This window comes from Lycorma delicatula, chromosome 6 (genome assembly GCF_047948215.1).
Source record: "Lycorma delicatula isolate Av1 chromosome 6, ASM4794821v1, whole genome shotgun sequence".
NCBI classification, from domain to species: Eukaryota; Metazoa; Arthropoda; class Insecta; order Hemiptera; family Fulgoridae; genus Lycorma; species Lycorma delicatula.
The window spans coordinates 16,108,949-16,133,217 of NC_134460.1; the positions used below are offsets into that span (position 1 = coordinate 16,108,949).

Consider the following 24,269-nt stretch of genomic DNA (forward strand, 5'->3'; position numbering starts at 1 on the left):
TTGTAATCTTTTACAATCAAATAATTTGTTAAACTGCTCCGGTAATTTTCCTCATTTAGTTTTTTCTAATCTTAGAAACATTGGTGTTAATATTGTCTACGGTAAAATTTTTGTTAGTCATAAATATACCTTTAAAGATAATGTTACCTAAAATTTTGAATTCTTATCTCATATCTAACAATACATACCAGATTATAAAAATAGGAATTATGTAAGATTCAAATTCTTTGACTGAAAGATAAATTCCAAACAATAGTTATTTATTTGTTATGTTGCTACATAACCTTGAAGCTTGTGTGGAATATGGAAATGCAAGTTTGCAGCATAAGAATATTACATTGCCTGACCAGAATTTGATATTAATCATGATACAGAAATTTTTGCGAGAAATTGGAATTATATTACAGTGGTCACTATGAAAAACGGGGCTAGTATTTAAACTACTGCATCCAAGTTAAAAATCCCACAATAAAAATTAAGGTATCATCAGTAAATGCAATTATTTTTTCACTACCTGGATTCGGCCAATTTTAGTTACAGTCATTTTTCTGAAAATTAGAGGCACGAAAAACGAATTTTTTGCAGTTTTTTTGTTGAGAATGTCGACTTAAATTGCTATAAAATCCAAACCGATAGAGATAAAAATTTTCTACTTTTGAAAGTAGATTAAACAATTAGAAAAAATAAATTTTCAATAATATCAGACAGTAATTTTTTAGAATTTTTATTTATAGAGCTGAATTAATAAACATTAGTATTTTATGGTGAGGATCATAATAATAGATTTTAATATAATATAAGGATTGAAGAAGCAGTCTCAGTGAGCAGAAAGTCTCAATACTGATTACAGTATATTATTGATATTATGTCATTGTATATTAGTATAAATTAATTGCAATGCCAGTCTTCAGTCTGATGAGTTCATTATGCCCTTAGCTATGGTATCTAACAAGGTATATGATATTTTATTTCCATATGTTCAGTTCATGCTGTTTTTTTTTTATTTTATTTAACTGCTGCATTATGCCAAAGACAGTCTATAATAAGTTAATTCGCATTTTTTTTATCAGGTTTTAAGTTATAGATTTTTTTTTTTGTAATTTTTCTGTAACTATGTAATATGTGTGAGAGTGTAATATGAATGAGAGGGAAACACTTTCATTTTCCAGTCAACATGGGCATACAATTAAAAGTAGTTCGAGAAATGTAATCTACAATGAATATAAATTTTTTCAAAAGCTATCCGACTTGGAATTCCGTAGCGTGATTTACTTTGATAAAGTTCGTGAACTCAATGCTGAAACACGCGGCATTAGTTGGAGATCAATACAAAGGATATGTAGGACAGCTAAGGAGTGCGATAGCAACAATAGTTGCGTTCAGTTTGAAACGCCAGGGAAAAATAGGACACAGAATGGAAATCTGTTACTGGACAATTTTAACAATCATGTATTGTGCAGAAACATATATCAATAATACCTCTACCGTTCAGAATGAAATCCTTACCGTTAAGAAGTTCAAAGAGGAAATACGGGAAAAACTGAAAGCAAATTTTATCATCTATAACCGTTCGTCGTATTGTGAAAAAAATTGGTTTCAAGACATTTCACAAATTAAAAGCGTCAAGTGGTGGTCGACGTATATTTTATCATAAATTATTATTTTTATCATAAAAATTGGTTTATGAATGAAGTACAAATAACTTACAAGAAGGGAGTGCAGTAATAATAGATAACACAACTTATCTCCCTTTTGTGGTACTTAAAATTACCACAACAGCTGGAGGAAAGCTGAAATCAAACAGTAGCTTTAAGAAAAAGTGGTTGCTTGCCACCGCTTTTACAGATTTTTAAAAAAATTTCAGCATTCTAATAATATGTATAATGTTTACCGATAAGATTTTAATGCTTTTATGTAACCTGTTATTCTTTTTATGTAGATGTCTTTGATAGAAATATTGCGAATAATTGTAAAAATAAAAATAAATGAAAATAACAACACCAACAGTATAGTAATAATAATAATAATAATACTACTTACAAAAACTAAAATTTTAAAGATATTTAACTAACAAAAGATATTTTGAACAAAAAGGACATTTCAGTAGATGCCAAAATTTGGCACTAAAATACAGTAATCAAACCAGAGGACCCGTTTGCTTCAGTGTTTTTCTTTATGATGCCCAGGGAAAAAAATGAAATATAGAAATAAAGTATAAAATCTAATAAGACAGCAACAGAATTAAAATAAAATAAAAACTTAAAACCAAAAATTTTAATTCAAACTAAAATACTGAAAGCAATGACAAAATAAAAAACTTTAACTAAAATGTGAAACACAAAAATATACAACTACTGTACATAAAAAATTTAAGCATACTATTATTAAAAATATGTAAAATACTAATACTTGGAAGAAATAAAAATACCCAGTCCAAAACTTCTTTATTACTGCCTGGACAATTTAAATTTACAATGCAAGGCCGCATAACAAATGTAATCCACAAGGATGTGGCACACAGTCAAGCAGCACTCTCATTGTACGTCCATACCATAATCCCTTTCTTTTTACCCCATTTTCCCCTATCCCTTTCCTTTCCCCCTACGCCTTATTTTTTCTCCTTTCTATTTCCTTTTTTATTTTTCCCCTTTTTGATTTTCCCTATTTCCCTTTCTCTCTTTTTGCCGCGCGTAAATCGGTTCCGTAGTTTTTTAGTCTATACTGGATATATATATATCGAAAAAACTGAAACTGAATAGTAAAAAATTTAGTACAGCGTGTTTTGCTTTTACGTCCAACAGATAGCGCTGTTTTTACCTGTCACATATTAGGTATATAAAAACACGCGCGTATTCGAACGTAACGTTGTGTCAAAATTTCAAAACGATCGGTGAAGAACTTTCGGAGATTTATGATTTTGAACAAACGAACATCTACATTTTTATTTTTATAGATTATTTATATTTAACGTGTATTTTTGAACAGATTTTGATAATAGAAATGTAGTGTCTTACCTTTTTATATCTGTATCGTTTTCTTAAATTTTGGTTTTTTCAGCGGAAGAAATGAGATATTTCTTTCTTTTCCTGTTTAGCCACCGGAAATTACCGTTCAGGTATTACTTCACAGGATGATATGTATGTGCCGGTTATTTTTACACGGATTTGAATACTAGATCGTGGATACCGGTGTTCTTTGGCGGTTGGGTTTCGATTAACCACACATCTCAGGTATGAGAATATACAAGACTACACTTCATTTACACTCATACATATCATCCTCATTCATCCTCTGAAGAATTATCTAAACGGTAGTTACCGGAGGCAAAACAGGAAAAAGAAGGATGACATGTATGATTGTAAATGTAACATGACTTCCGTGCTGTTAGAGAGGTAGCTCTCTAACAAGGTAAAGGTAGACTTTACCTGCTAGACTAAAAGTTCCAGATTCGATACCCGGTTACATCTAGAAAATAGGACCTCAGAAATGGTCGGCCTGAGACTGTACAAGACTACATTCATTTACACTCGTACATATCATCCTCTGAAGTATTATCTAAACGGTAATTACCGGAGGCTAAACAGAAAAAAAAGAAAAAGGTTAACCCGATTAAAAAAAACTGTAGGTACTGGGTTCGGCTCTTTGAATTAACGTTTTTTTTTTTGTTTTTTTTTTTTTTAATATTTCATTCTTAATTTGCACATAAAAATAATTCTTAACCCGACAAGAAATTCAAAAACAAACAAAAAGCTTAAAGTTGGTTTAAGTTGTTTTATTTTATATTTTTGACTTTATTTCCTGCCACTGGGTAAAGGGATATATAAAAGCGATAAGACTCTGTTAACCTTGAACGTGCGTGATTGGAGTGAAAAACGGTTACATAACTGTGTACAGCAACAAAACGCTGATGAGACAGGGCGGCAACGAACTTTTATCTTCATCACGCATTATAAAAACAAATATTCATAATCTATTTTATCTTAAATAATTTATTAATATCAATCGACAACCTTAACATCCAGTTATTTTTTCTTTTTAATTATGAAATAAGGATGGCAGTTAACGGTTTGGAAAGAAACATAGTTATTATTACTTCTTTTTTTTTAACCTCCGGGATCACCGTTAGGTATTACTTTCAGAGGATAGGATGAATGATTTGTAGCGTGTGTGAAAATGCCATGCCTGACCGGGATTTGAACCCGGGATCTCCGGATGAAAGGCCGAGACCCTACCACTCGCGTCACGGAGGCCGGTTATACTTAGTATACTTGATTACTTTTTTATAATCGTAATTTATTTTTCTCGGAAAACCACAAAAAAAATTCACATAAAATAATGTAATTATAAAAGAAAATAAAAGTTTATAGCAAAATTAAAGCATTTTTTTTTTTTTAATTATTGATTACATTTAAAAAATACGTTTACAATAAATTATATTGAAAGTAGTTTAAAAGTGTTATAATATTTAAAAAAAAACCCTTTCGGCACACCGGAAGGCGAAGGTAGATTACCGGTGCTAAGTATGGGATAAAAATGATTTCCACCTTAAAGTTAAGAAAAACTTCATATTTACTCGATACAAAAATAACTGCACGTGAAAAAAAATTTCACACGTTTAGCGTACGACAATTTTAGCCCATCTTACAATTCCGGTAATATTTTGGTCGTCCTTGCCGTAAGGGTTGGTCATATCAAAAATTGTTTCAGACAAAAGCTTTAGGTAATGTTTAGAGGATTAACGATCACTTTAAACAGATTCGATATTGTGCCTATTAAGGGAGGTATGATTTTTTTTGTCTTCAAAACCCCATTTTTTCCATCATTTCCATCAATTAAAACTAATGAATGCAGTAATCTATATTATTAATATAAGGAAGTAATAATAAATAAAAAACTAACATTAGTAAAATAAAAAGATGGCTCTAAACAAAATTGACTTCCTGTGATAACTTTGTACGTAGTTATGATTGTGTGAGGGAGTGTGCACGTGAATGCGACAAGATAGCAAAATTTCTCGAATGTTCCGACTCTCGTCCTCCATCGGATTCGCGCCATAATTCGTCAACAAAAAAGAACTGCGTGTGTCAAAATGTGTTACGTTGATGAAGAGAAATATTTATAAAAAACTGTAACAAAAATTAATATAAGGAAAAAAAAGAATTGGAAGAAAATAAATAATAAATTAAACGTAAACTGTAATAAAAGTAACACCAAAAAAAAAAAAATTCTATAATCAAATAAAAAAAAAATTCTAAAATAAAATCCTTTTAATTTTGAAGTTTTTTTTACAAGAGTTGTTTGTTTATTTATATTCACAAAATTATCGACAAAAACCTGCAACGAAAATCACCCCTTGTACTGCTTTCAATAACTCTTCAAAATTAAAAAAAAAAATCCGTTCTGGAGTTACGAGTATAAGGTGATTTATAGGCCGCACCGAAAACTATTTTTAGAGGTGGTGGTAATTTAGCAAAAACTTTTTTTACAAAATTGTTTATTGATATTCACAAAATTATAAAAATATATATATATAACTTTAATTATGCAAAATCGGGAGACGATTTCGTTTTTCCCCCTGTATCTCCCATCCGCTGACCTTCTTAATTGAAAATTTAATAGCGCCGATGTCCCTTCTATAATAATATTATAGTCAAGTTTGGTGAAAATCGGTCAAGTATTTCTGGAGATATAAGGCGATTTACACACCAACATGCATACATATATGCGCACATTTTATCGCGGAAATTTCGGTTTTACGGAAGTTTCGATGCCATCTTTCGGTTTTCTGGTATCCTTAGGGGGTCACTTCGTCAAGACTCGGTGAGAACCGGATATGCCCGGTGTTGACCGATTATTATACTTTCGCTTCTATATAGCTATAGCTGCTATACAGACGGGAAAGAAAAAATTAATTAAAATCTAAAACTACATTTTTTGGTTGCTGAACAGTAACCGTAAAAAAATTAAATAAGTACTATACAGTACTTATTTACCGACTTGACCCGGATATTTTTTACCATCTACTGCCTGTCATAAGAGAACCGCTTGGCAGACTGTTCACGGGTCCTAAATCCAAAACTTCAACATCCTACAGCTAATCGTTTTTGAGTTATTCGAGATACATACGTACGTACAGACGTCACGCCAAAACTAGTCAAAATGAATATTTCCGTTGAAATATGAAAACCGAAATTTGTTCTGATCGTTATACTTCCTTTACTTCGTACAAGGAGTAAAAATTACAAGGACACCTATGTGTCACGATAAAAAATGATTCTGATCAAACTACTTTAATTTTGCAACCGACAGGTCTAAAAAGGCGAATAAATAAAAAATTAAAGCTTGAATAATCTTCTTGACCGTATACTTCAGATTTAAAAAAATAATCAAATTAAAAAAAAGATCGGCGAGAAAAAACATTTAAAAAAATTTTAAAGTATTTCTCCGCGTTTGATCGAGCCCATAGGGGAAATAAAGTTTATCAGCGACTGCAATAACCCACCGGGTTGGTCTAGCGGTGAACGCGTCTTCCCAAATCAGCTGATTTGGAAATCGAGAGTTCTAGCGTTCAAATCCTACTAAAGTAAGTTATTTTTACACGGATTTGGATACCGGATCGTAGATACCGGTGTTCTTTGGTGGTCGGGTTTCAATTAACACATCACAGGAACGGTCGAACTGAGACTGTAAAAGACTACATACACTTCATGTACACTCATACATATCATCCTCATTCATCCTCTGAAGTATTATCTGAAAAGTAGTTACCGGAGGCTAAACAGGAAAAAGAAAGAAGTGAACTGCAATAAAATAGTTTAAATCTTAAAATTTTACATTTAATTTATTTTTTCCGATTTTGCTAAACGGAAATGTTCCATTTTAAAGGTAAAAGGCCACTTTTGTCTTTAACGCTGCATATCTCCCTATCTAAGCAACGTAGCGATAAAATAAATAAAAAAAAGGGTTTTCATCTAGACGATTTAGCTTTAATGATAAATTGTGAAGTCTTTAATGTAGCGTCACAGTTTTTGGCTTTTCTTCATTTTGTGCCGAGGCATTGAAATCTATTGAAAGACTGTGACCGGACCGAGTATCATCCGCTCTCAGCTTAACCTAAGATATGCAACGTTTAAAAATAATAATTGCAATTGCCGTTTAGAAAAAAAGCATCTTAAAAACAGTAATTGTAATTATTGTTTTTAACAGATGGTAAATTTAAAAATTTTAGGAGGCTCTCTAGTAACACGGGAACGGCCAGCAAAGCGGTTCCTGACCGTCTTGTTATATGTTTTTATGTGCGATAACACTTGCATCATAATTTTTCATCCTAGTAATATATTTATATAGCTTCGTAAAGATTTTATTACAATCTATTTTTTTTTATTTTAATGGATTTATTTTTAATAAGTTAAATAAGAATCTTTTTTTTTTTAAATTACTTTACAAAACAGATAAACTTTATCGTAATATTTAAAAAAAAAAATTATAAATATTAAGGGAGATTAATTATTATTTTAAATAAAATGTAATAAATATAAAATAATCGACAAATCTTGATTTAATTTAATTATATCGAACGTCTATATAAGAAATGTCTTTATAAGAAAACGTCTATATTAACGTGTTACTCGCACAGCAATATACTCATACGTACGCACACACACATGTACACATGTTTTCGGTTGTATTTGAATTGTACAACGCTTGTTCAGTACTGTCTGACGGTAGCCAATCAGAGCGAAGGAAGCCAGCTGCGTTTGTTAAAACTCCCGTCCCTCTCTCGCCCCTCGACGCATTAGTTAGACTGATTTTGCCTCATCCCAAAAAAATTAAATAAAAAAAGATTTACCTCTAAAATTCCTCTTAGCAAAAGTCCTCTGTCAACGTATAAACTATACAATTTTATAAATTATGTTATGGTATTATTTTATCATTATCTCTTGAACTATTTAATTATTTTTTTTTTTTTTTTTTTATTATTAAAGCATTTGTTACTATAAGAAATTTATTTTATTTCGCTCTTCTCCATCATCGCTCACCCAGTTTCCTTTTTAGCCTTTCCCGTTTTCCCCTTTTCTCTTTCCACCTTTTCCACGTTTTCCCGCGCGTAAATCGGTCCATTAGTTTTTTTATCTTTAGCGGACACACATACGAACATGCATTTTTTATATATATATATATAGAATAAAAAAGTCTATTTGAATATTTGTTTGTTTCGTAAATATGTCGACACCGGCCCCACCTAGCGGGTACAGTTTTTGCAAAAATATTTATTTTCACGTAACTAATATTCATATTCTGAATACGAACCAAATCGGTCCATAAATATAATTTTTCTAAATATCTCAACCCCGGCGCCAACTAGCGGGACCATTTTTTGCGGGGATAATTCTTTCCATTTAAGTAACACGTATTCTGAATACGAGGCAAATCGGACCATAAATACAATTTTTCAAAATATCTCGACCAAAGCGCTACCTAGCGGGTCCAAACTAATTCAGAAACCTTCCCTGGCATGCGTCCAACCGTTCCCTAAATTTTCATGCTATCGGATGAACGGTTTAGAAAGGCTTAAGAGACACACAGACAGACAAACATTCAATATATATATATATATATATATATATATATATATATATATATATAATTACTTACTTAATAAACTTCTTATCAAATGTTACAACCCTCAGTATCGATGAACTGAAGGCGAACGTTCGACAGAAATCAATGCCCTTGACAACAATGTGCAAAACGTTGCTGTCAAAGTTCTTGCGACACCTGACGCAAATTCAGGTGAGACAGTCAGTATCATCGCTTGGAACATTTTTTACAAATATAAAACATATATTACAAAAATATAGTATATATCCCCAACGACAAATGTTTTCCAGCGATTCATCTCAAAGCTACCTCCAAAAATTTTAATAAATAATAATTACCTCTAAAAGTTTTTTTCTCTATTTTCTTTTTATATGATAGATTTTAATCATTATGTAATTATTTCAACGAATATTACGCTACTGGCTTTTTTCATCTACAATACTAACCGGTCACTACACCGAATACTTAGTACAGGATTCGAAACTTTTAATAATTTGAAGTATACGGGTTTCAAAAAAGTCGGTTTCCATCTTAACGGTTACCTGTCTTCCGTACGGGTAAAAAAATATTTCCTACTATTTGAGATATTTCCATGCAAGAAACTTGCAAACTTATGGACGGAAGGGCAAGAAACGAAAAGGACCTAATCCGGTTGTTACCGTAAGTTAGTTAATCCCCCACAATTTTGAAACGGTGAAACATTCGTGATTACAGTAATCATATGGTCCTTCCAGGTTACGTAACATTTCAGAAAAGTCGGTTTAGTAGTTTTTTGCGTGAAAAACAGACTCTCAGAAACTACTAGATTTTTAAATACGGTATAATAGAATTTAAGTTAAACTCTACAAGTTTGTTTAACAGAGTTATTCTACTTCAAACCTAAAAAAACGTGTTTTTCGTCACTGAACTTTTCTGTTCTACGCTGGATATCGTGAAAATAAGGGATGATGGTACTGTTTTTTTTTAATTCTATTTTACAGGTCAAAAAACATAAGAAACCATCAATTTTACCCCTTATATAACGCCTTAAAAATTTCAGTATGACTTATTTCACAGGGGAACTGAAATCCGAGCGAAATTTACGCTAGCCGTAACTTTACAAAGAAGCGTTTTCGGACATATGTTTGTACGTGAACTTTTTCCTTTATTTCAAGATCTAGAATCGGTTCCCAAATTATTTCCCTTTCTTCCTAAATCACCCTGTATTTACGATAAATAAAATAGAACTGATAGTTACCGTTTATTTAATGTTCCATTTCGGACAAACCTCAAATCAGGTGACTTTTTATTAATACAAAAGTGCACGTTAAAACAATCGCACGCGCGCGAATAGAAATTTGATATCGCATATCACTAAATATTTAAAATTAAATAAGTAAAACGAATGAAAATTGCAACAACGGGAAAAGACCCGTTGTTGCAACGAGTCTTTTCGTTTTCGTTTTGACGGTGGGGGGGTTTCCCCCCCCCCGTCAAAACACTTTATCTTTTCTTTTTTGGGATTCCTCAGACATAAAACTTCGAGAAATTAAAAAAAAAGACCATACCCCTTTTTGACTGATTATCATACTTTTCCTTCTTGCAGTATACCTTTAGATCTATGCCAGGAAAATAGAATGAAAAATATTTTCGATCGATTTATACATATATTCTGTGTATTTTTAAATTAAAAAAATTATAATAAAAAGTCATTTAATAAAAATTTCCGAAAAAACTTATAAGATGATCATTAGAGAGAATTTATCTTAAAAAATAAAAAAAAAACGTAAAAAGTGATCCATTTTGTTAATAAATAAATAATTCAAAATGCATGAAAAAATAGTTTCTTAATACCCGTTTTAATTTTAGTTCATTTTTACTTCCTTGTACGAAGTAAGAAATTATTGTGATCGCGAAAAATTTCGATATTCAGATTTAAACTGAAATATCCATTTTGACCATCCCTGAATCCAATTTGACTACTTTCGGCGTGACGTATGTACTTTAAGTATTTGGCATAAGTCAAAAACGATTAGCCGTAGGACGTTAAAATTTTGTGTTTAGGACTGTTGTAACATCTCGTTGTGCACCTCCCCTTTTGATTGCAATCCACTGAACCAAAAGTGTCCAAAAAACCCCAAAATCTTGTTTCTAACTGCAGTAATAAGCCCACATTGAAAGGATTTCAACGATATATCGTAAATGGTATTTATTTTCATTTGTTCCAGTTATAGCCAAAAAAAATTTTAATTAATGAAATATTTGAAAGAGGAAAGCACATCGGTTAAAATCTCCTTTTTCATCTACATTTTTTTTATTTTTTTTTAAATTTATTAATAATTATTAACCTTTCATTATAAAAAAAAATTACAATGAATAATAAATCAATAGCAAAAAAAAGAAAAAATATCTACAATTATTAATGAGATAAAATTTTACCTATTTACATTTAAAAAAAGTGTAAGTGTAATTTAATAGGCGTACAAAAAATCATGTGTTGTCAACATCAGATTCCATGTTGTTAAAAATTAATAATATTTTTACATTAATCATAAATTTTTAATTATTTTTTTTTTTTAATCATTTAATGGTATTAAATTGTAAATTTATTACAATTTTTATACTCATTCATTAAAACAAGATTAATTTTATCTTGTGGTTTATGTTCAGCGCAAATAAAAAAATTGGTTATTTAATGTTTAAAGAGCATTCTTATTTAAAATTTCCTTTTAATTTCATGGAACAAGGATTATTTTTTTTGCACTGTGAGTATGAGTGTGTGTTTGTGTGTATGTAATATATATATGAAATAAGAGAAATACATTTATCTGACAACTATTCGCTCCAGTGAATTTTATACGTGTTTATTCTCTCAAAGAATCGGACTTGTAAAACATATAACAGTATGAACGCATCAGGAACAAATGGTAACATAACACGCGCACACGCACATATATATATATATATATATATAAAACCAAACAACACGAACGAAGATCGCATCTTCGTTCGTGTTGTTTGGTTTACTTGTGTTTCCCGTCACGATTTTCAGTAGTTTTTAATGGGCGTTCATTATGATTGACTTACGTCATGTTTTTTATATGTGTGTATGTACATATATATATATATATATATATATATAAAACAAGATTTATTGAAATCTGATACCGACCGACTGAAATGTGCTGGGTCTCCATCGTGGTGAAACCACATATTTCCTCTTAATTGGAGAGTTTCAAAAAAAATATGATAATTTTCTCCATTTAAACGATTTGGTAGAATGAAAGAAATTTAGATCCAAAGTATATGCACATTAGAATATTTTACACGCGATTAAAAATCTGTTATGAGAATTTGTAAACAAATTATTTTGAATACTGTGTACTTACAAATATATAATTTGTGTAAACTTCTTTTTTAAATTACTGTATAAAAACTCATATTGGATAGCCCACAGAACTGACTAACTCACCACAAATCAGTTGTTTAATAGCTGATTCTCAAAGTCAAAGGTTATGAGATTCAAAGCCTAGTACAAGTTAGCTACTTTTATATGAAACTGAGTACTAGACAGTAAATGCCAGAATACTTGACGGTTGAAATTCAATTAACCACAGGTCTCGGGAATTGTCAGCCTAAGTCACCTCATTTACATGTCATAAATATCATTGGGTCATGGAGGGTTGCTTATTATTTACTCGTTGAATATATTGTAATGTACACTTTAGGAGAAAAGAGCAAATTATACATTAGAATATATTTAAGAATTGCATTATAATAGGAAATGTACGTTACATAGACTATATTTATACTTAAAGTGTAAGTTAAGAAAATATTAAAAGCTTAGTACAAGATTTTTTTAAAATGAACAGTTACACTAAAATATTTTACAAGATTTACAAATATAACTAAAATGAAATGTGGATGATAGTATAGAAAAAGTTATTTTATGTACTAATATTTAGTTGTAAGAAACATTTCATCTAGTATTACTAATTGTAATCATGTGGATAAATAAAGGTTATTTATATATAAAACACACACACACACACACACACACACACAGACAGACAGACACACAAATATATAAACTAGGTAATTTGCTGCATTGAACTTTTATCAAAACCCGATTAATTTTGTACTTACCTTACATACAAGTTTAGTTTTAATTACAAATTAATAGTAATACCACTGTTAAACATATTCCTGAATAATATTTCACATTATAATAAATATAATAAAACCAATTTATGATGTTTCAAACGAACGCAAGATTTAATAAAAATGTACATGTTTTAACGCACCAACAAGCGTCTAGAAAGGTTGTCCTTCAGTCTGACGTTCGTTAATTTCCGCGTACATTCGTTCAAGCCCGAAGCTGGCTACATACGACATCTGTTGTTACATCAGAATTCATAAACTACGTCGGAGAGATATTTTTACAGACTACCTTTTTATAAAGTAACATATTATAAAACGGATTTTTTTTAATATATGCATTACTATTAAGTTAAATTTATCTTTATTTTTTTTAATTACTTATTTTTTTATTTCATGAATTAATTTACTACGACGTTTTATAGAGAAGCTTATGTATGGGAATATGGAAATGGAATTTAGTAGCGTATAAAAAATGCCATGCCTGACGGGATTTCGAACTCGGGACCTCCGGATAAAAAACCGAGACGCTACCACTCCACCACGGAAATCGACGGGTAAATATATATATTTTTAAATTATATAAATAATTAAAATATTATTATTATTATTATAAGTATTATTATTACTTCGTTTAATTTTATGTATTTGTTTGAAACATTATATTAGCGTAAATTTTATTTACTTTTTTAGGGTTACTATTAGATAACATAGAACCCCATTATTTGAGTAATTTCATCTGTGTCTGGGGTAATGTTTATAAAAAATAATTAAAGCCTCGAGCCAACAGTTTAACATAACCTAATTCACTTGTAACGCATCAAATGTAAATCTTTTTATTACTTATTACTGATTAAATAATTAGTTTTATTTACTTTTTTAATATTAATACAATTTTTGAAACGATAACTTCCAGTGGTTTTATTATTTGTTTGTATTATTCAAATAAAATAAGAGTAAATTAAACAATCTTTTTAACTAAAAATCCTTACGTGTAAAGATTAAACTTACTTAAACTAACTTAGAGAGGAACGTACTTCAGTATGATGTAAATGCACTTCAAGGTACCTTAAATAAAATTTCACGTAAACCCACATAATACATACACAAAAGATTTTATTAACCCTCCCCTTTGAGATAATGAGTGCGATGTAACACTCGAAAACCGTCTTTATTCCGTTGGTTCACAAACGATAACTTAACTACCTATCATTGTATTTACTAAATTAGTGTCTACTCAAATATTCCTTATTTACAGATGTTTGTTACGTAAGTAAACTAGAAAATCCAAAAATAATACGATTTTAAATTATAATTTTCAATTAATATTAAATAATCAGATGTTTCACGAACATCAATTACATATACACACGTATGTAATACCTATTAAATTAAATTTACACATTTTTAAAAGTATGTAAAATTTTATTTCGCTAATTATTTTTTCATTTTTTTTTATTATCATTGAATTATTATGTATCGTAATTTTTTTTTTAGAATCACGGGTTAATAATTATTAAATCAGTATATTTAAATTAAAATAAATAGTTGAAAAAAAAAATAAAAGGAGATGAAGTCTGATTCAAACCGATGAGTCTTCCCTTTAAAGATCAAAATATTTTATATTTTTACGTCACGCCGAAACTAGTCAAAATGGATTTAGGGATGGTCAAAATGTATATTTCCATTTAAATCTGGAAACCGAAACGTATCGCAATCACAATTAAAATAAGTAAAAATAATTTAATATTAGACAACGTATAATGTAAAAAAAAAAATTGATGGTGATTGAAACTAAATTGATGGTCTGTAAACTAAATTTTAGATGGAATAATTTTTCATTATTTTTTTTTTGTTTAAAAGTAGGGTAGTTGGAAGATGTTATCGGTGAAGATCGTTGCCGTACTGAGATGAAGCAGAGAAAAGTGAATATAGAGAAAAAATTGATGAAATCCGACAACACTGTTGTCGGGAAGTCATGGTATATTACGCAATGCTTCCAGGGAAGTGGTAACCTAATCCATTCGTAACCATCCAATTTACATATTTTTATCGAGATATTTATTATAACTGATTAAGGTGAGTTTATTTAAATTTTTAATATAATTACAATTTTTGAAACGATAATTTGTATTCTTTGTTTGTATTATTCAAATAAAATATGACTAAATTAAACAATCTTTTTAACAGAAATTCTTTCGTAAAAAGGTTAGAATTATTGTAAAGACACGTACTGTAAATGAACAGCTAAGTTAAATAAAATTTCAGACACCGAAGATTTTATTAAGTGCGATATTACACCCACATAAACACGATAAAAAAACTACATGTCATTGTAATTACTAAATTAGTGTCTACTCAAATATTCCATTTTTTAAATATTTATTAGATTAAAAATGTTAGAAATCAGTTTACACTAGTTTATTTTTACAAAATAAATGATCGACTCCTAAATAGCTTACCGTCTATTACACGAAGATTAATTTTTACTTGAAAATATTCGGAACGAGCGTTAAAATATTTTAAATTCTATTCGTAACATTTAAAAAATATTTACCGATAATCTTTTAATTGAATTTTCCTTTTAAAGTGTATTATAAGGCATAAAAAAATCGGTTTAGTAGGTCGACTGGATCAAACAACCTGCTAACATGTCGAAGGTTCTGGTTTGATTCCAGGCACGAATTTAGCGATTCTTATTAGCCGTGATTCATCTAGTTAATTATGTGTTTAAGAAGGAATAAAAATCTGAGGTTAAAAAAAAAATCTTGAGATTATCCAGGATAAACTAATTGTGTCTTCAAATAACTTACATAATGGTGTAAATTAAATGTAAATCCAACAATTAATATGTAGACTGAAATTTTTCGTTACGATTTTTTAAATGAATCTAAGAGAAAAAAAAAATCACATTAGTTGTCGGGTTCTATAACAATCGTCTGATGTTCCTGTGTTCGATTCTGAACTTGGGTTCGGTATTTTTATGCGATTACCATTTCATTTCATTCATTACATACAATAATAAACGACGCGAAATAAAAAAATTACAAAAAAACTATGTTTCTTTGGCTGATCAAAGGAGCACCGAAATTAAAAAAAAATGTAATTAACAATTTAACGATGTACTTGTATTTTCGAAATAAAATTCTATACGCGTAATTTTTTATTACTAAAAACGACGTAGCGCTTTTCTTTTTAGTTCATCCGCTTTTCTAGAACTACCCTGGCAAAAGAGCTTGAAAACCTTTTGAAGATTCTTGGAACGCCGTCTAGCTGCCTACCCGTGTGATTGGAATGCGATAAGCAAGTGTTGCATTTCTGGCTTAAGAAAAATCCCCAATAATCGGTTATTTTTATTAATCCTTAAGCTTAATGTCAGTAGCCATCCCCCAGTTTATGAAAAAGATACGAAAATCTTTGTACGGAATTGTGCGCTTCACAGTTCCAGCGGCGTGGTGTTTAGCTGTTGTGCGCATGCGCACATAGGAAACTGCCAGGAAGAGAAAGCACTGTCGCTCCCGCAGAGCCCACCCTGGCGTGCCGGCGGAAAATAGTTTTCTTTTACGCCACGTGTTTACGGAAACTTCCTTTTTCGTTCGCTTCTCTACTTCGATCATCTGCGGAAGGAATACGAAAGTGTTTATTTGTCTTTTCAGTAGCGATCAGAAGACTGCTGAAAGCAAGGACTCTTTGATCGCCAAATCAAGGTAAATTACCTAAAGAGAAGGTAATTAGTAAAAACTAATAACGTATTTGTTTCTGCGTACATAGAAATTGAAATTAACCGCCGTTGGAGTATAGTGTTTTTAAGCGGAGATTTTATCGCCTAATATTACTAAAAAAATATTATCGGTTGACATTTTATTATTTATTCGATTAATTATGGAAGTGAAACTGGGACAATCGGAGTATCTGAGAAGAAAAGATTAGAAGCTTTTGAAATGTGGTGCTATAGGAAAATGTTAAAAATCAGATGGGTGGATAAAGTGACAAATGAAGAGGTATTGCGGCAAATAGATGAAGAAAGTAGCATTTGGAAAAATATAGTTAAAAGAAGAGACAGACTTATAGGCCACATACTAAGGCATCCTGGAATAGTCGCTTTAATATTGGAAGGACAGGTAGAAGGAAAAAATTGTGTAGGCAGGCCACGTTTGGAGTATGTAAAACAAATTGTTGGGGATGTAGGATGTAGAGGGTATACTGAAATGAAACGACTAGCACTAGATAGGGAATCTTGGAGAGCTGCATCAAACCAGTCAAATGACTGAAGACAAAAAAAAAATTCGATTAAACCGAATAGGCCTTTTAAGCGTAATATGCTTAGAAACGGTGGGCCGTATTCTTGAATCTAATAAAGTGTAGAATTAGATTATTATCCTGCTTTCTGCTATCGATTCATTCTTGTTTTCGGTTCTTTTATTTTACAGAAAACTTTAACCGCGGCCTTGAAAAGGCTAAGAAAATCAACCTCGTTAAATTTAGCTACGAACCGCTACCGTTCATGTCTGTTTCTAACCAAACGACACGATTTCAGCGATGAAGAATTCCAGAAACCGGGTATCTCTCGATCGGATGGACCGATTTGGATGAAATCGGCACGATGATTTTTTGTACGTGACGGCGATTAATTTGTCACGATAGGTGTAGCAGGCAAGGAGATATGGACCTTAAGGGTCCTGTATCTCAAAATTTTATTCAAAGGGCAGAAATGTTTCCCAGCGAACATATTTTCCGGTATTATTCAATCCCCTATAAAGGGATAAAAATATCCTTTTTTCGGTTTCTCGCGCGGTTGGCGAAAGGACCTGTTGGTCTGCCTAAATTATATTTGAACTTTATTTCGACGAAGTAGACTTTTCCGTTATCGGTCTAGAAATGTTAATCGCTGAAATTACTTAATTTTTTCATATTTACTTATAATTCTAACGTTACATATTTAACTGTTTACGCCGTATCAAAACAGTACATACTGAGAATATTATTAAGCGACGTCAGGAACTGGGTGGAGCGAAAGCGCGGGAACACAGGCTACGAATTTACCCGGCTCCTGTCTGGACATAGATGTTTTCGGGAGTCGTCGCTCCTCGATCGCCCCCTGGGGACGCCTTCCGGTCATACGGATTCGGATAGTAGAGTGCCTGTGTGATCATGCAGGGACTGTACATATCATATGGCTTAGATCCGGACCCTGCACGATAGGGGGGCAGGTTTTTTTAGCGGGGGAGAACCCCGCACTGCCATTAGTGCTGGCCTGACGGCGGCTGGCAGAGCTTTTTCCTCCCCCTACGGAAAGAGAAAAAAAAATTAATATTATTAAAAATACTGGTATCAACATTTTATTTTTATTAAATTTCAACTCTACCCGTATTCTATTTTCCCATTTTCGACAGCTGTTTTTTAAACGCTGTACAGAGAAATGAATACAGTATAAAAAATTAATTTTTATTTCTGTAAACTACAGGTACGTAAAACTGATAGGCGACGGTCGTAAACGTATCAAACAAATATCACACCTTTATAAAACAATGCAAGCAAAACCGACATCAAAATCCGTTCAGCACGCAACACCCGGTCGGTTTACCGAAAACGATTTGGATGGATTTCAATTAAACAAAAAAAATTTTAACCTTTGAAATTACGAACGGTAACGTATTCCTTATAAAATTATGATCATTTCCGTCTTCATTTTCTCAATTTATCCACCATCGTGTCATATTAGTAACGTTTTCATCGGTTTATTATCGTCTGCGAGTAAAGAGTAATTTTATTTGCAATTATTTCTAAATTCGGAAAAAAAATTATGTTTGAATTACGGGCAAAATTAATAGGATAGCTGCCGTAATTACAATGAAGTTAAAGTTAAAATAGAAAGTAATTGTAATGTTTACAAGCCGTAATTTTAACGATAAATATTGTTCGAGCTGGTTGTAAGTAATAGTTTAGATGAAAAATTAGATATTATTTGTAAATTACCCGTCAAGATTGCGATTATTATTTAAAGATAGGTAAATCGGATTCATATTTTAAGTTTTTTTGTTATTTTTGCGTAATAAAATAAATTTTATATCCATTGAAATGTTATTTTTTGAAAAATACTTAGTAAATTTTTGGAAGGCGTAATTTGTTTTTATCTATTTCAAGAAAAATTGCCCGTAATAACGAATAAATTTGAGCGGTGCAAAAAAGTAGATTTCTTTGCTTGCGAATTCCGAGTTTTTATAAAATGTTTATAGCGCCTTAGAAATTAAAGAAATCTGCATATCAAACGGAAATATTTATAAAACAATCGAACTTTATGTTTCAACCTGGCTCGGTTCTTTTAATCTTGGAGATGGCAGTACATCGTATCTCGTTAAATTTATTATTTTTATTTATGTTTTTTTAGTAAATTAACCGGAGGCAGGGGCAATTTTTTTTTTCTTTACCTTCCTTCACCCCTTTTGAAAAATCGAAGTCGGTTGTTATTTATTCGCGTGAAAATTACACACATCAGAGAACCAATAGATTTACCGCTGAAAGAAAAATCTGAAAAATTATAAATACGGATTCTATTATTTATTATTAAAAAATGTTACGCGCTTTTTAAGTGTGTTAACATTTTCCGTTGAAAATACATTTTTTTAATAAATAATAATAAACGTTCTTCTGGTAGCGAGTGATCTTTATTTAAATATTCTACATTACATTACACAATTAACGATTACTAAAATTACAAGCGATAACAAAATTCTAATAGATATTTCACTAGTAATAATTTTTTTTTCTTTTTAACAGGTGACAAATTAATTTTATCTAATTCTAATGTTTTTAAACTTATATAAAATTCTGTGCGTCGAGACTAATCAAAACTTAGTTCATTATATAATTTTGGATGCCCGCGACTTTTATCGCATACTGTGGGTTATTTATTTATATAATTTTACCGTTATTAGGATCGATAAGATATATTCCTTAAAGTGTTTTAGTTATTTTTTACTTATAATTTACAACTTTTATTTTTACGTAAAAGGAAGTATTCAAAGAACTTACCTAGTTACATGTGGAATTCGTCGTTTAGATTCACATAAAATTTGATAGTAAACAAAATTTGATACGGTTTTAAACACGGTACTACATATCGTAAAGAAATACATATTATTACTGTATTTGACAACGTTAATCGTAAATAACACTTACATTAGATTAATAAGTTATCAGAAAGAAAATATCACATAATATGCTATATAAGTTTTGTTTATTTTCACTATAATCGCCGTATATAATGAAAGGAGCTAATAATATTATAATCAAATATAATTTTTTATCAACGTAGCAAATAGTTTGACACACCAGTTGTTTTGACGAACCAAGTCGAAGGAGGAGAGGTCGAATGCACTCATAGCAACTAACGCTATCTTGTGCCATTTCTTCGTACACTCCCTCTCACAATCAAAATTATGAGCAAAGTTATCAGTTAGTAATTTTTTTTTTCACTCTATCTTTGTTAAGAAGCCATCTTTTTATTTAAATTGTTAGGCTTTTTTACTTCCTTGTACGAAATAAAGAAAGTATTGTGATCACGAAAAATTCCTGTTTTCAAATTTCAACAGAAATATCCATTTTGACTAGTTCGGCGTGACGTCTGTACGTACATATGTATGTATCTCGCATAAATCAAATACGATTAGCCATAGGATGTTGAAATTTTGGATTTAGGACTGTTGTAACATCTAGTTGTGCACCTCTCCTTTTGATTGCAATCGACTGAACCAATAAAGTCCAAAAAAATTTGAATTTAAAAATTTTTCTTAACTGCAGTAATAAGCCCTCGATGAGAGATTTTCAACGATATGTCATAAGTGATATTTATTTTCATCGGTTCCAGAATTATAGCCAAAATAAATTTTAATTAATGAAATATTTGGATCTTACAAGGGGAAGGCACATCGGTTCGAATTCGACTTTATTGAATTTTTTTAACTTTTTTTATTTTCATTTACACGGTCTTAATGTGATGAATAAAACTGATAGCCGGATAAGCATAATACGCTACGAACTTTCGCCAAGCTGAGAAATACTCTTAGATTTTCAGCCTAAGGGTAACGTTTTTTTTAATTGATAATACCCAGAAAAACATTAAACATGTCAGCTATCGTTCAAGCCAAGAATCGGACCCAAAACCCTCAGTATATCATTCGGTTTTTCTGTTACGGAGATGACAAAATAGATTACAAAATCCGAAATCCGACTAAATCTAATTCCATATTATTTAATGAACTTTCAGTTTATTTTTTGGATTGTTTCATTCATCGAGAGCCAAGTATTATTTAAGAACGACGAAATATATTTTAAAAGATCTAAATAAAATTAAATTAGGATTTACACGTGTAATAAAGTGTATTAATAAATAGATCTGTGGGTGTACAATATCCATTTGATTTTGATATTGCAGACGGGCTTAACAGTAAAGTACCGAAATCGGCTAGATATGATAACTTTGAAATTTAGATATAATACTAATCATTACCTCTTTACGTACCATTTGTAGTTTTTATAATCTGTCATAACAGATATGGCTTTGTTATTTTTCTTTTTGAGCTGATAACTATTAAAGTAATTAGAGAATGCGCTATTATAAATTTTCCACATCCTAACCGAGTAACGAATCCGGAACATTTAGTCTAGCAGGTCACGTTACATCTAAAAAAAATAATACTATTTTTTTTTAATCCCTGATTTCATATTTAGACAAACACAGTAATAGTTAATAATAAAAAATGTACGCGTGGGTGAGGGTCCGTATTTACATGTATTTGATTACTTATATAAACTGATAATTAGGTGTAATTAAATAATAAGTGAAAATCTCATTATAACCCCTTTGTGTCTGGTTGGCTGTTAGAGTAATACGTACATTTATAGTGTAAGTGAAAATTTATTCTCATTAATATAAGTTCCGCAAGATTGATAATAAATTTTAAAAATAACAACAGTAATTTAGTATTAGACAACGCATAATGGATGGTCTAGTTAAAAAAATTGAGGGTGAAAGAAGCAGTTTGCGAACTAAATTTTAGATGGAATAATTTTGTTGTTTAAAAGTGTGGTTGTTGTGTCTTACGGGCGATGGTCGTTAGAGAAGGGGGGGGGGAGGAAGACAAACGTCATGATGGTAAACTAAAGAAATACAGGCAGTTGTTTAGTCTTGCATTATTGGCGGGAAACTGTCGGATATAATTACTCAATTCACCGTACCTTTAAAGCCTCTAGCCAACAGTGTTCTTTAACATAACCTAATCAACGCATCCATTGTACATCTCTATTGGTATATTCCTTATTACTGATTAAGGTAAGTTTTATTTGCTTTTCTAATATTAGAATTTTTTAAACAATTATTTGCAGTTATTTTATTCTTTGTTTATATTATTCAAATAAAATACGAGTAAATTAAGCAATATTTTTAACAAAAATTCTTTCGTATAAAGATTAGAATTACTGAACAAGAAAGCACTTCAGTATAATGTAAATACACCTTAAATAAAATTTCACATAAACACATACACAAAATATTTTATTAAACCTCCCCTTTGAGATTATTGAGTGCGATGTAACACCCGATAAACCGTCTTTATTCTGTTCGTTATTTACACACAATTACTGTCATTGTATTTACTAAATTAGTATCTACTCAATATTCCATTTTAAAAATATTTATTAATTAAAAATGTTAGAATCCAGTTTACACTTGTTTATTTTTACGAAATAAATTAATAATTATTTATCTTAATAATGTATCTAAATAGCAGTGAAACTGTGACGAAAAAATAAATAAAACGAATCACGTTATATATTAGGTTATTCGACCATTAATTAAGAAGGAAAGTAAAATATATTGTGTATCAAATTAACTGTCTCATATAAGCAAAATGTATTTCACGAGGAAAAAGAGAGTTTTTAAGTATCGAATTTAATATTTCATTTTAGATATATTAACAAGTTTTAAGTCGGGTAACGAGAATGAAACGTGCTACGCAAGAAAAAATTTGCATCGGTATCGTTATCAAAAATATACTCTGATTTACTGGAGCTCCTTAGTTCGATTCCCAAGTAGCTTACCGTTTGTTCACCGATCTCATTCGTGTCGTTAAATATTCATAAATGAATAGATTTAAGAGGATAGGTAGTTTGACGAACTTATCATTGTTCTGTCACTCAAGAAAATATTTTTAAATAGCGAAGGAAATAGTGAATATTTGTAAATAGTGATATTTTTTGAATAGTGTATTTTTTAAATAGTGCTCTCTCTCAAAAATTTGAAAATTTTATCTGATTTAATTTTTGTAATTACAAAGGTTTTGCTATAACAAATTTTGAGTGAGAAAAAAAAATTATATTTATATAGAACAGTATATTTCAGTATTTATATATAATTAAAATTGTGCGCGCGCGCTTCGGTTACTATTCTTAATAGGGAGGGAGCTTGTATATGAAACAATTCTAACATTTTGTGATTGACAAATGCTATGTTGCCATTTATACTGATTTTTTTCTTCCCTGTTGACTCTTCACCCGCCAAAATCGGCATCTCTTATTTTACTCCGTTGCGTTTGACTTATTCAATACCTTTACATAATAAATCTTGCAACCAGTAAGGAAGATGAAAAAAAAAAAAAAAGTCAGTCTTAAATTCTCATTCAACAATATGGTTGTACTATTAATGATTTTGTCGTTTATGTAGTAGTGTTAAAAAGTTTAAAAAAATCATACTTAATAACTTTTTTGTTTATGTTAATTTTTTAATTTGTATAATACAGTTAGTAAAATGATCACTGATCTTATATATCCGATCTGTTGATTAACCGGACCTACATATTTTATTTATCCGTAAAATTTACATAAATCATTGCTTGATTTAAGTACTCGAATTATCAGAGAGATTTTCTTGTAACAAAATTCAGAAATAATTTGTGATTCAAATTAAATATAATCTGAGATTAATGTTTATTAAAACGTCGATTATTTGGACCTCCATATCTCAAACATTTTGCGACTTAAAAGCGATGACAAATCTAAGAGAACTTTGATAAATCTTAAATAACGTTTTTGTTTATGGTAATTTTTTAATTTGTATAATACAGTTAGTAAAATGATCACTGATCTTATATATCCGATCTCCTGATTAACCGGACCTACATATTTTATTTATCCGTAAAATTTACATAAATCATTGCTTGATTTAAGTACTCGAATTATCAGAGAGATCTTCTTGCAACAAAATTCAGAAATTAATTATAATTCAAATTAAACATAATCTGAGATTAATGTTTATTAAATTGTCTAATATTCGGATCTCCATACCTCAAACATTATGTGACTTAAACGCGGTGAGAAATCTGAGAGAAAAATAATTATTAAAATGCTGAAAAAAAAATCGCTTGTTTAACCAAGACTCAGATTTAAACAAGTTTGTATTTATAACGAAGTTATTAGTTATGTAATTTCACAGCCGATGGTAAATAATGGCGTAATGTGCTAACATTTAACTTATC

The 24,269-nt window shown here is 30.3% G+C and overlaps 1 protein-coding gene across 1 annotated transcript in view; it reads left to right on the forward strand.

Annotated features, from left to right (window-relative positions):
- Positions 1 to 24,269, forward strand: part of LOC142326651 (uncharacterized) — a 108,610-nt gene that overhangs the window by 19,199 nt on the left and 65,142 nt on the right. The window contains exons 3-4 of the mRNA XM_075369249.1: positions 13,164 to 13,295; positions 14,602 to 14,817. The gene's annotated coding sequence lies outside the window, so the exon portion shown is untranslated. The remainder of the gene's footprint in view (positions 1 to 13,163; positions 13,296 to 14,601; positions 14,818 to 24,269) is intronic.